The 12,976-nt window shown below is 44.5% G+C and overlaps 1 pseudogene; it reads right to left on the reverse strand.

The window, feature by feature from the left end:
* Positions 1 to 2,054: 2,054 nt before the first annotated feature.
* Positions 2,055 to 12,152, reverse strand: LOC140189989 (RLA class II histocompatibility antigen, DP alpha-1 chain-like; annotated as a pseudogene).
* Positions 12,153 to 12,976: the final 824 nt, after the last annotated feature.

Below are 12,976 nucleotides of genomic sequence, written 5' to 3' on the forward strand. Positions count from 1 at the left end.
CTCCTCTACTGCTATGATGAGGCTAAACTCAGGTTGGAGGAGCAACACCTCATATACCGTCTGGGTAGTCTCCAGCCCCTTGGTATGAACATTGAATTCCCCTACTGCCAGTAATTCCCTGCCCCTCCCTTCCCCCATCCTAGTTTCACTCTGCCCCCTCCCCCAGCTGCCTATCACCTCCCTCATGGTTCCGCCTCCTTCTGCTACCCATTGTGTTTTCCCCTATTCCTCCTTCACCTTTCCTGCCTATTCCCTCCCTGCTTCCCTTCCCGTGCTCCTTTATCTTTCCCCTTACTGGTTTTTCACCTGGCACCTACCAGCCTTCACCTTCCCCCCCTCCCCTCAGCTTCTTTATAGGGCCCCTGCTCCCTCTCTCTTTAGTCCTGACAAAGAGTTCCGGCCCGAAAGGTTGACTGTTCTTTTCAACAGATGCAGCCCGACCTGCTGAGTTCCTCCAAAGTTTTGTGAGTGTTGCTTTGACCACACCATCTGCAGATTATTTTGTGTTTATGATCATTTGACTGATCTCTAAGCTACTGTGGAGACGGGGAATAATTAACAGCTGCCCCAAGAACAGAAATGGTGTTTTACAGAGAGGCATTAGCTGCAAAAGAGACGATCTGCAGATTTTGTGCAAACGTTCTATTCTCCATAAACAACGCAGATTTATTTTTAGATTTACAGTGAATCCACTGACTTAATGCCTAGGCTTAATTTAGAACAACAGTAATTGTGATATGTAAAGAAATGCTCATTTACTTTACAAAGAGAAGTGAAAATAGAGAAATTGGTGGTAAGGAAGTGGTTTACGTTGGCATGTGGCACAGCAGAGCAGAAGCGCAAAAATAGATTAGAGAGTGTGAAAGAAAATTCTGAATAAAGAGTTATCTGAGTTAACACCCTGCACCTTCCTTTACTTACCAATGTGCCTAGTGCTGGCCTTAGGTCATAAATTGTAGGGAGGACCCTGTGAATTTAAACCATTTTTAACAAGGTGCTTTATTAATGTATTGCTTGTGCAAACATTCAATAGATGCAACTGTCACTATTTCCAAAATGTCATTTTTAAGTAGTAGCTTATGTTTGGCATAGACATATAACCAGAAACGATTACAGCACGGAAACAGGCCATTTTGGCCCTTCTAGTCCATGCCGACTGCTTACTCTCACCTAATCCCACCGACCTGCACTCAGCCCACAACCCTCCATTCCTTTCCTGTCCACATACCGACCCAATTGTACTTTAAATGACAATATTGAGTCTGCCTCTACCACTTCTACTGGAAGCTCGTTCCACACAGCGAGCATTCTCTGAGTAAAGAAGTTCCCCCTCGTGTTCCCCTTAAACTTTTGCCCCCAACCCTCAGCTCATGTCCTCTTGTTTAAATCTCCTCTACTGTCAATCGAAAAAGCCTATGCACGTCAACTCTATCTCTCCCGCTCATAATTTTAAACACCTCTATCAAGTTCCCCCTCAACCTTCGACGCTCCAAAGAATAAAGACCCAACTTGTTCAACCTTTCTCTGTAACTTAGGTGCTGAAACCCAGGTAACATTCTAGTAAATCTTCTCTGTACTTTCTCTATGTTGTTGATAACTTTTCTATTATTCGGTGACCAGAACTGTGCACAATACTCCAAATTTGGCCGTACCAATGCCTTGTACAATTTTAACATTACATCCGAACTTCAATACTCAATGTTATGATTTATAAAGGCCAGCATACCGAAAGCTTTCTCCACCACCCTATCCACATGAGATTCCAACTTCAGGGAACTATGCACCATTATTCCTAGATCCCTCTGTTCTACTGCATTCTTCAATGTCCTACCATTTACCATGTATGTCCTATTTTGATTAGTCCTACCAAAATGTAGCACCTCACACTTATCAACATTAAACTCCATCTGTCATCTTTCAGCCCACTCTTCTAACTGGCCTAAATCTCTCTGCAAGCTTTGAAAACCTACACCATTATCCACAACGCCACCTATCTAAGACATGAAAGTGTTAAGGCCAAAAAAGGAAAGTTGTAAGTTTCACTTTTACTCAGGTAAAAATAAAATCACTTTTGCCCAGTAATTCGTTTTATTGCACATGTTAAATACAGCAAAATAATACAGAAAGACATGGCAAAAGTAAAGGCAAACAAATGAGGTAACAGCAAATATCACTTTTGTCCAGTAACAAGCCTTATTGCATTTAGTTGTAGCTGTCGTCCCTTTCATTGGTGAAGAGACTATGGCTGTAGAAAATATTTCCAGGGTGACCCCTCTATGGGAGTGGGGAAGATGTTGGTGGGGCTGCTCGGCTCTCAGCGTGCTTGCAATAATCCACAAGATGCTGCAGGAACTGAGCAGGCCAGGCAGCATCTATGGAAAAAAGTAAAGTCGATGTTTTGGGCCCAGACCATTCGGCAGGATTGAACTTTTTTAACGTTGATGTAATTGACCTTCTGTGTGCAAGTATAAAAAAGGCTATGACTATTTTTCTTTGGAAAACTTGGCGAGCTCTCTGTTAGCAAATCATTCTTCCTTATTCTTGAATAAGGGTATCCTCTAGTCACTTTGAAATCCATGTCCAATGTATTTGCGACCAACTTGAATTGAAATTCCTTAGCAAATTAATTCCCCTAACATTTCACTTCCACCCTTAAGCCATGAACTCTAGTTCTAGTCTCACCCAACCTCAGTGGAAAAGGCCTGCTTGCAATTACCTTATCTACACCCCTCATAACTTTGTACACCTCTATCAAAACTCCTTTGGTTTCCTGTGCTCCAGGGAATATGGTCTTAACCTACTCAACCTTTCCTCTAATTCAGGCCTGCAACTTCCAGCAACGTCCTTGTAAATTTTCTTTGCATTCTTTCAATCTTATTGAAATCTTTTCGGTAGGTAGGTGACCAGAACTGAACACAATGCTCCCAAATTAGGCTTCACCGGTGTATTGGACAACTTCAACATAACATCCCAACTCATGTACTGAATAATTTGATTTCTGAAAACAAATGTGCCATCCGTTTTATGACCCGACCTGCCTGTGACCTTATCTATCCGAAGGAGATTGCTGTAGTATTAAGCATGTAAATGGCCGACTGACAGATGAAATACAGAATTTCAGAATCGGAACATGGTATTTAAAATCAACAGCTTAAGACGGAAGAGAATGATATTTACAAATCCGAGGGCACCTAATTGTGACAGAGCAAGGTACAGATGACTGTGAAACATTGCAGACTCATTTCTTATTGAGAAGAGGGATTGATCCGGACTATCCAAGAGTCGCAGCCAGACAGTCGCAAGTGAAAACATAAGAAGAGTCCAGCTGCTGTGCCAAGTATTCCTATAATCAGCCCACAGATCAAAACAGCAATCTGGCTTGTATCCATTTCTTCAGCACTACTTTGCTCTTCTGGTTCTGTGAACAAAGCACATACTCACATTTTGAACGAGGAACTAGTTTTTAAATCAGTTTGAACAAAGATGAGCTGGCAAAACTAAATTGTCCTCTTCCCCGTTTCCCTTTCTCAGCTGAATATACTTTCCAATAGCGAAGCAGGTGTTCCAAAGGTTCCAAGTGTCCAAAGTTTTCCTAGGATCAGCCCTAGACTGATTTTAGATACAAAATTATGAGGGGTATAGATAGGCTTTTTCCACTGAGGTTGAGTGATGCTGCACTAGAGGTGAAGGGTGAAGGGTGAAAGGTGAAAAGTTTAAGGGGAAGATGAGGGGAAACTACTTCGCTCAGATGATTGTGAGAGTGTGGAACGAGCTGTCAGCAGATGTGGTGCATGCAAGCTTGATTTCAACGTTTAAGAGAAGTTTGGATAGGTATATGGATGTAGGGGTTTGGAGGGCTATGGTCGAGGGAAGTAGGCAGTTTAAATTGTTTGGCATGGACTAGTTGGGGCAAATGTCCTACTTCTGTGCTGTACTTTTCCATGACTAAATGACTAAATGGCTATCAATAAACGAAAACACTGTAGTGCAGAGGTTAGCACCATACTGTACCAGTGACTGGGTTCAATTCCTGCAGCTGTGTACAAGTCGTTTGTATGTTCTCTTTATGACCAAATGAGTTTCCACCAAGTGCTCCGGTTTCCTCCCACAGTTCAATGGCGTACCAGTTGATGGGTTAACTGGTCATTATAAATTGTCCTGTGATTAGGCTAGTGTTAAATTTGGGAGTTGCTGGGTGGTGCAGCTGGAAGGGTCTATTCTGTGCTGTATCAATATTGGCAGCAGGGTTGATCAACATAAAACCGAAATAGTCACATTGCATCCTCACGTTCCACTGGGAATTGCTGGATACTGAGTGTAAACAGGAACATGAGCTGGTTTTCTTCTCACTGACCTAACAGAGCAACACGAGGGTTAAAAGCAATCTCATCCAGTTGGAGTGCTTTAGCACTACCCCTCATTAGTGAATCCATGGCTCGGCTCCACATTGGGTTGGAGTGGTACAACGCTAGCTGAAATGTGCAAAGGGAAGCTTGTCCTTGTATTTGCTAAGTTCCTGATCTCAACAAAACTTCCACTGGAAAATACTGTCGGTCAGCACTGCAGGCAATGAGCTGGATTTCAGAGATAAGTTTTATTTGCCATATGTTCATTGAAAGATCAAAACATACAGAGAAATGCATCCAATCATAACAGTGAGGATTGTGCTGAGGGCAGCTCGCAAATGCTGCCACACTTCTGGTGCCAACATAGCAACCCAGAACTCATTAACCTTAACCCATAATCTTTGAAACATGGGAGGAAAGCAGTGTGCCTGGACAAAACCTATGCGGTCACGGAGAGAACATAGAAACTCCTCACAGTCCACAGTAGGAATCAAACCTTGATCTTACAGTTGGTGTTGTAAACCACGGCGCTAACTGCCATGCTACTCTGCTGCCCTGTATCACTTACCCCAGAGTACTTTCAAAGTTCAAAAAGTAACTTTAGCATCAAAGTACCTATCGTTTTCCTTTGGACATACTCAATAAATCTATAGAATAACAACCATAACATTCTCTTACCCCAGTAAATTACTTTTTCCTCTTTGCTGATTTTATGGAGCACTCTACAGGAATACATGTCACCTTCTGCTGGCTGGATGTATGTGTAGTGGAGCACTTGAAATCGCCAATCTTTGCCAAATGAGAGGTGTGAGGAGTTAACTTCGCCATTGACAGGCTGCGCGTTCTTCTGTAACATTACAATTACGGTTGGTGGGAAAATGCCGCTGACAAAACAGGTCAAAGTGTTTACCTCCCCGAAGACAGCTGGTTTCTCTAAGTACAGATAGAGCTCACCGATTTCTAAAAGAATAAATTGAAGATTTTTTTTGTCAGTTGCATTAGATGATGATTATTATCTATTAATTCGTATCAGTCAAAGATGAAAAGTTCTAGAGTTCAAAGTAAATTTATTAGCAAAGCACATATATTTCACTATATACAACCATGATATTTGGTTTCTTGTGGGCATGCTTGGTAAATCCAATAACCATAAATGAATCAATGGAAGACCAAACCCAACAGGGTGGACAAACAACCTGTCTGTAAAACACAGCAAAATGTGCAAATACAAAAGGAAAAAAATAACAACAAGAAATAGATAATCAACACATATCGAGAACATGAGATGAAGAGTCCTGGAAAGCGAGTCCATAGGTGTGGGAACATTTCAGTGATGGGGCAAGTGAAATTATTACCAGTGATTCAAGAGCCTGATGGTTGATAGCCAACAACTATTCCTGAATATGGTGGTGTCAGTCCTGAGGCTCCTGTATCTCTTCCTGACAGCAGCAGCAAGAAGAGTACATCATCCGCTGTTCCCCGAGATTGCCAACTCACCGCCGGCAACACAACCATAGTGGGAAGATAGTGAACCAAGTCCATGTAATTCCCGTTAGCAACGCCAATGATATAAAAATTACTTTTGAAATTCAGTATTACTGCATAGAAATAAAGCAGCCCGAAACATTTTGCTGCAGGCAGGTGAAGTGGTTTCTTGCTGATCATCTGCCATTGGACCCACTTTGACAATCAACGTTCACATCAGCCACCTGATGGAGCCCCGGGAGAGAAACTAACTGCCAGTGGTATCCTGACACGACAAAGGATTAGTTATGCCAGTGTACCACAGTGCCAGCCACTTGTGCACACACTCTTAACTGAAATTTCCAGCTAAAGTATTTCCAGTGAAATGATTGTTAAGAAGGGGTTGTGATGTGTCGGCCATTGTCAGTTGAGGGTTTGAGTTCAAGAGCCGCGAGGTAATGTTTAGACCACACTTGTTTGTGTTCAATTCTAGTCACTTCATTATAGCAAGGATGCAGAGCTTTTGAGAGGGTGCAGAGGAGGTTTACAGGATGGTGTCTGGATTAGAAAACATCCCTTACAGTATGAGGATAGGTTGAGTAGGCTAGGGCTTATCTCTTCAGAGAAGAGGAGGATGAGCAGTGACTTGATAGAGGTGTACAAGATAATAAGAGGCATAGACAGAGTGGACAGCCAAAGACTCTTTCCCAGGGTGGAAATGACTAATACAACACGGCATAACTTTGAGGCGTTTGGAAGAAAGTACGGCGGGGGGTGGGGGCGGGTGGAGAGGTAATGTCAGATGGAGAGTTTTGAGTTCAAGAGCTGGGTGGTAATGTTGCAGCTCTACAAAGCTCTAGTTAGTGGGCGCTTGGAACACCCTACCAGAGGTGGTGGTGGATGTGAATAAATTAGGGGCATTTAAGAAACTCTTAGAGAGGCACACAGATGAAAGGAAATTAGAGGACTGTGTAGGTGGAAGGGGTTAGATTGATCTTGGTGTAGTTTGAAAGGTCATCACAACACGGTGGGCCAAAGGGCCTGTACTGTAAGCTAAATCCATACTGAGGATGCTTTATTGGGCTGATGGTAGTCAGTACACTAAGCTGCTCAAGTTCCTATCTTGACTCACCATTTGGGGGGGAGAGAGTTGTCGGTTAACAACTTTGCCTGATCCATCAGGTTCTTTGCCAATGCGATTGTGTTGTCCTTATTTTCTTCCAACAGGCTATCAATAGTTTTACGGAAGTGTTCTAAGTTAGCCAAGTGAAACTGAGCTCTCGGTAACGTGGTGTCATAGTAACCAATGCTTCTATCCTGAGTCTTCAACTCGGCTGCCCCCTTGGGTAGGCTGGGGTCATCTGCAAAGAAGATGGTGACTTCCAATGTGTCTGTCTCTGAAAGGATAAAAAGATTATTGTAAAAAAGACTTTTAATCACATTGTCAATTTTTGCAACTAATGTTTAAACAACACTCAGTGGCCACATTAGGTATGTGTACTCATTAACATAAATATCTTATTAGCCAATCATGTGGCAGCATAAAAACATGCAAAAATGGTCAAGAGGTTCAGCTGGCACACGTCGTAACTGGTGTGGAGTATCCAGGAGCAGAGGAACCTTGGTGTAGAAGGGTTGCACACAGAGTGAACTATGGGGAGTATCAAAGGATAGTGAGACTTCGCTGTACAAGGGCAAAATCCAAAAGACAAAATCCATAAGTAGTGGGAAGTCAAGGAATGGGAGACCTCAATGTCCAAGGCTAGGACAAACCCTGTTTATACTAGGGACTGCCGAGGGATAAAGGGTCCTCAGTGTTTTAGGGTAGGACAAACACTGTTTATGATAGGGAGTGTCGGGAGATAGAGGGATCTCGGTGTACAAGCGTAGGACAAACAAGAGAAAATCAAACAAGCATCAATGGAAAACAGTACAGTCGACGTTTCAGGCCAATACCTTATAGCAGAGGGATAAAGGGTCCTTCTGAAGGGTCTCGGCCCGAAATGTCGCCTGTACTTTTTCCATAGATGCTGCCTGGTCTGCTGAGTTCCTCCAGCATTTTGTGTGCATTGGAAGGATAAGACAAACACTGTTTATTAAAGGGAATATCGAAGGGTAGAGGGATCTCAGTGTACAAGGGTAGGATACGCATATTGGATGGTGGGGATTGTCATGGACAGAGGCATCACAGTGTATAGGGAAAGACACACCATGAGTGGCGGGGAGAGTCGGGGTTCAAGTGCAATTCTATGTACAAGGGTCGGAGAGACTATGTGACTGGTGAGGAGAGTCGAGAGACAGAGTGACCTCGGTCTTCGAGGGTAGGACACACATCATGAATTGTGTGGAGAATTGAGGGAAAGAGGGACCTCGGTGTACAAGGGTAAGAGACACATAGTGAATAGTGGGCAGTGTTGAGTTTCAGAGGGTGTTGGCAGTACGAGGGTGTTGGCATACACGGTGAATGATGTGGAATATCCTGGGGCAGATGGTATACAAAGGTAGGGCACACACCACCAATGGTGTAGAGTGTCAAGAAACAGAGGGACCTCACTGTAGAAGGGTTGGACACACACAGTGAATGTTGTTAAGTGTCAAGGGACAATGGGATTTCACTCCACAATTGTAGGACACACACACTATGAGTGGTGGGGAGTGTCAAAGGACAGATGGACCTTGGTGTACATGGGTAAGATGCGCAATTTGTCTTTGTGACATTGAGTGCAAGGTTGCTGTTGCGACACCACTCAACCCGCTGATCTATCTCAATCATGTACACCTCCTTGTTGCCATCTAAAATTCTGCCAACAATCAACAGCAATTTTTCTAGGCAGCATTTGAACTGTACCTAAACACACAGTTGTGGGTGTAGAGTAGGGCAGTGGGCTAAGCAAACATCCTTGAAGTGAGCCAGTGAGAAGGAGATGTTATTTCCAATCTGCATTGACTATGGGAAGTCAAGGATCCATCTGCAGACGGAAGTACAGAGGCCCAGATTTTGGGGCTTGTTGATCAGTACTGAGAACGTGATGGTGTTGAACCCTGAGCTGCAATCAATAAACAGCAGCCTGATGTGGGTATTGCTGATGTCCAGGTGCTGCAAGACTGAGTGGAGAGCCAGTGAGAATGTCTCCACTGTAGACCTAGTGTTGCGATAGGTAAATTACAGGAGTTTCAGGCCAGCATGTTGAACCTTGAAGTGGATGAGCTGCAGCAGCAGAACACCATGAACATATACTCAGTGGCCACTTTATGAGGTACCGGAGGTACAGGAGGTACCTCATAAAGTGGCCACGGAGTGCAGAGTGCTTATTGTGTTTCACAGTCCCATATCCTCCTCAGACCCTACCAAAGCAGTCATTGTCACTCAGCAAGGAAATATCTAAATTGTTCGCATGTGAGAGGGCAGATTTAATGTCTGTAAAATGCTCTTTGGTGAAGCTAACAGATATCAAAAGTAAAGAATATAAATTAGTTTTATTTCTCACAGGTACATTGAGACATTAAAACATACAGAGGTGTAAGTTTGGAAAAAATCAGAAGTCGAACTTTTGATCCTCGATTTGACTTTTGAGAAAAAGTGGGGCTCCTTTGCCTGCTACTATCATTTGATTTCAGTTAATTAAGATGGTTCCCTTCTGATTTTTGGGTAAATGGATTTGGTTGGCCGATTGATGTCTTTTTTTTAATAGAAGCTTGTATGGCGTATAGCTCCGAGTTTGTGCTCCAAATGGGTTTTTTTTTCTCGTTTCTTTTTTGGTTGTTTGTTGGGGATTTTTTGTTTTAGTTAATAGGGGTTCTCTTTTCCTTCTTCCTTTTTTCAAAAAAAATAGCTTTAACATTTTGTTTTTTTTTTAATTATTATTGTTGATATACTGTTTAGTTTGGTTAATAGTTTGACTCATATTTATTGATATATTGACTTGATTATTTTAATGTATTTTTCTTTGTCAATTTTCAATAATAATTAATAAAAAGATTTAAAAATTGAATGAAAACATACAGAGAAATGCTTCACTGATGTCAACTACCAACACAGTCCGAGGATTGTGCTGGACAGCCACAAGTGTTGCCATGCTTTGGGCATATGTCCCCGGATTCTGGTTACTCTTTTTTCGCTACCTTTGAGTGATTTGATCGGGGCAATCTATGCGATCTGCATCGCTTAGCAAAGAATGCTTTTCCCTGCAGCCTGTAGCCAGCTAGCGGCAGGGCACTGAACTGAATACTACTAGACCCCCGGTTTGATGTTTGAAATTCTATATGCTGTCCACTCACAAGCGTATTCTGTACAAACACTTTGATAATAAATGTACTTTGAATCTTAGAATTACTTGCATTATACCAATGTTTTTTACCATCATGTCTTCTTAGGCTAAGGGTGATATGCTACTACAGATTGTGAATATTTTTAATGTGGAGTGGCTTTTGTACATCATTTACCACGTGATGTTGACAAGAGTGAGGTCTTGGTCAATGATGAGGAATTCCAATGCAACTGGAGAGCAGACCTTAAGTATGGACATTAAACACGAACCCACACAAACATCTACTCACCCTCAGTGACCACTTTATTAGGTATCTCCTGTACCTAATACAGTGACCACCGAGTGTAAGTACATGGTCTTCTGCTGTGCCATCCACTTCAAGTTTCGACGTGTTGGGTGTTCAGAGATGTCTTTCTGCACACCACTGTTAGTACACATGGTTATTTGAGTTAGTCGCCTTCCTGTCGACTTGAACCAGTCTGGCCATTCTCCACTGACCTCTCATATCGAATGACACAAAAGACTTGAACTCATGAATGAAGCGAGTGAAAATACAAGGTGCAGATCAATTGCCCATCCATCTTGTACAACTCTATCAAGTCATCTGTCGTCTAACTCACCGTGCACAAAGCACAAACACGATCCCACTCTGTGACAAGTTCCAACCTTGTGTACATGGCAAGATCCCACTCACCAGTTACACAACAACATCCCAACCAATCCATACACAGTGGAAACAAGAGGGCACAGATTTCAAGTGAAAGGAATGAGTTTCAAAGGGGACACGAAGGGATACGCTTTTTTTTCTTACATAAAGAATGGTTGATATGTAGAATGAGCTGCCACTGGAGGCTGTGGAAACTGGCACAACCATTACATTTGAAAGGTATTTGGTCAGGGAAGTAAAGGGGCAAGGTGTGTAAGTATATTCAAAGTACATGTATCATCAGGATATGGTGGGGATTGCGGGGTGGGGGGTGGGAATAGCATACATGGAAAAAAAACGTCAGCAAACACATGGTGGGCAAAAGGGTCCAGTTGTGTGTTGTACAAGTCTATAACACGACAACAATCCCCATCCAGTCTGCACATGGCAAGTATCCATGCAACACGGGCAATGCACAATCAAACAAATTCCCATTCAATCGCCCTCACCCAACAAGTGTAGGGCAAGATCCCACAACACAACTCCTCCCTCCCCATCCCTGCACGCCCACAGCAAGATCTCACCAACCATGTGCATAGAACAGTAGATCACAGTACCAGCTTTTTGGTCCACATTGTTGTGCCGACCCCTTGATCCACTCCAGGGTCAATCCAAACTTTCCCTCACACAGCAGCCTCCATTATTCTGTCAGCTATGTGCGTATCTAAGAGTCTCTTAAATGTCCCTAATGACAACCTTGGCAGTACCAGGTTACGCACCTAAATATACGACCTCTGACATTCCCCCTGTATTTTCCTCTAAACACCTTAAAGGTATGCCCCCTCCTGTTAGCCATTGCCACCCTGGGGCAAAGTCTTCCACTGTCCACTCCACTATAGGTGCTTCTTGTCATCTCGTACACCTTTATCAAGTCACCTCTCATCCTCCTTCACTTCAAAGAGAAAAGCCCTAGTCTGCTCCTGATCTCTAATCCTGGTAAATCTCCTGTGCATCTTTTTCTCGAGCTTCCACATCCCAATTTTAATATCCTGATATTAAACTTAGTTCCGATCCTTCACACAATTTCCAAGTTTGGACGAACCAGGTAGTTTAACACCAAGCCAGCAAGACGTCAAGTAGAATGTGCTTCGCAAGATCCGAACGCTACCGCCCTCCCCACCCCAAGACACGGTTGATGACCCCAGGGACGTCTACTCAGCAAGATCCCACCCTTAGCAACAACTTTACAGCAAGTTGACCGGGCGGCGATCGCAGCGACAGGAATCGACTCACCGGCCACTTTGTAGGTAGTCCCCGAACAGGGGCGGAGGAGCAGGAGGAGCGCCCAAGCAGCGGGATAACGACCCATGGCAGAAACCGTCCCGAAAGCAAAAGAGCGGCGGGAGGAGGAGGAGACGCCGCCGCCATTCAGCCCGCCCACCGACCTCACTCTCCTCCTCCTCCACCCAAGCCAAGCCTCCGGCGGGAGCGCGACTGGCCCGACGTCTGTGATGGCGCGCGCCCGGGGAGCGCGAGCGGCCCGCCGGCGGTGATGCGCGCGCCCGGTGGAGGGGGTGGGGGGGGTGGGGATGGTCTTTCTGGCGGGAAGCCACGGTAGCCAATGAGCGAGACCTGGCTGACTCGGGATGGGGGGGTGGGGTCACTGACAGGTGTAGTGAAGGGCAGATGAGGGACAGGTAGTTGTAGAGGATGGGAGGGGTGAGGGATAGACAGTAGTAGAGGATGGGAGGAGTGAGGGATAGACAGTTGTAGAGGATGGGAGGGGTGAGGGATGGACAGTTGTAGAGGATGGGTGGGGTGAGGGATAGGAAGTTGCAGAGGATGGGAGGGGTGAGGGATAGACAGTTGTAGAGGATGGGAGGGGTGAGGGATAGACAGTTGTAGAGGATGGGAGGGGTGAGGGATAGACAGTTGTAGAGGATGGGAGGGGTGAGGGATAGACAGTTGTAGAGGATGGGAGGGGTGAGGGATAGACAGTTGTAGAGGATGGGAGGGGTGAGGGATAGACAGTTGTAGAGGATGGGAGGGGTGAGGGATAGACAGTTGTAGAGGATGGGAGGGGTGAGGGATAGACAGTTGCAGAGGATGGGAGGGGTGAGGGATAGACAGTTGCGGAGGATTGGAGGGGTGAGGGATAGACACTTGTAGAGGATGGGAGGGGTGAGGGATAGACAGTTGTAGAGGATGGGGGTGAGGGATAGACTGTTGTAGAGGATGGGGGTGAGGGATAG

This window comes from Mobula birostris, chromosome 29 (genome assembly GCF_030028105.1).
Source record: "Mobula birostris isolate sMobBir1 chromosome 29, sMobBir1.hap1, whole genome shotgun sequence".
Classification (NCBI taxonomy): Eukaryota; Metazoa; Chordata; class Chondrichthyes; order Myliobatiformes; family Myliobatidae; genus Mobula; species Mobula birostris.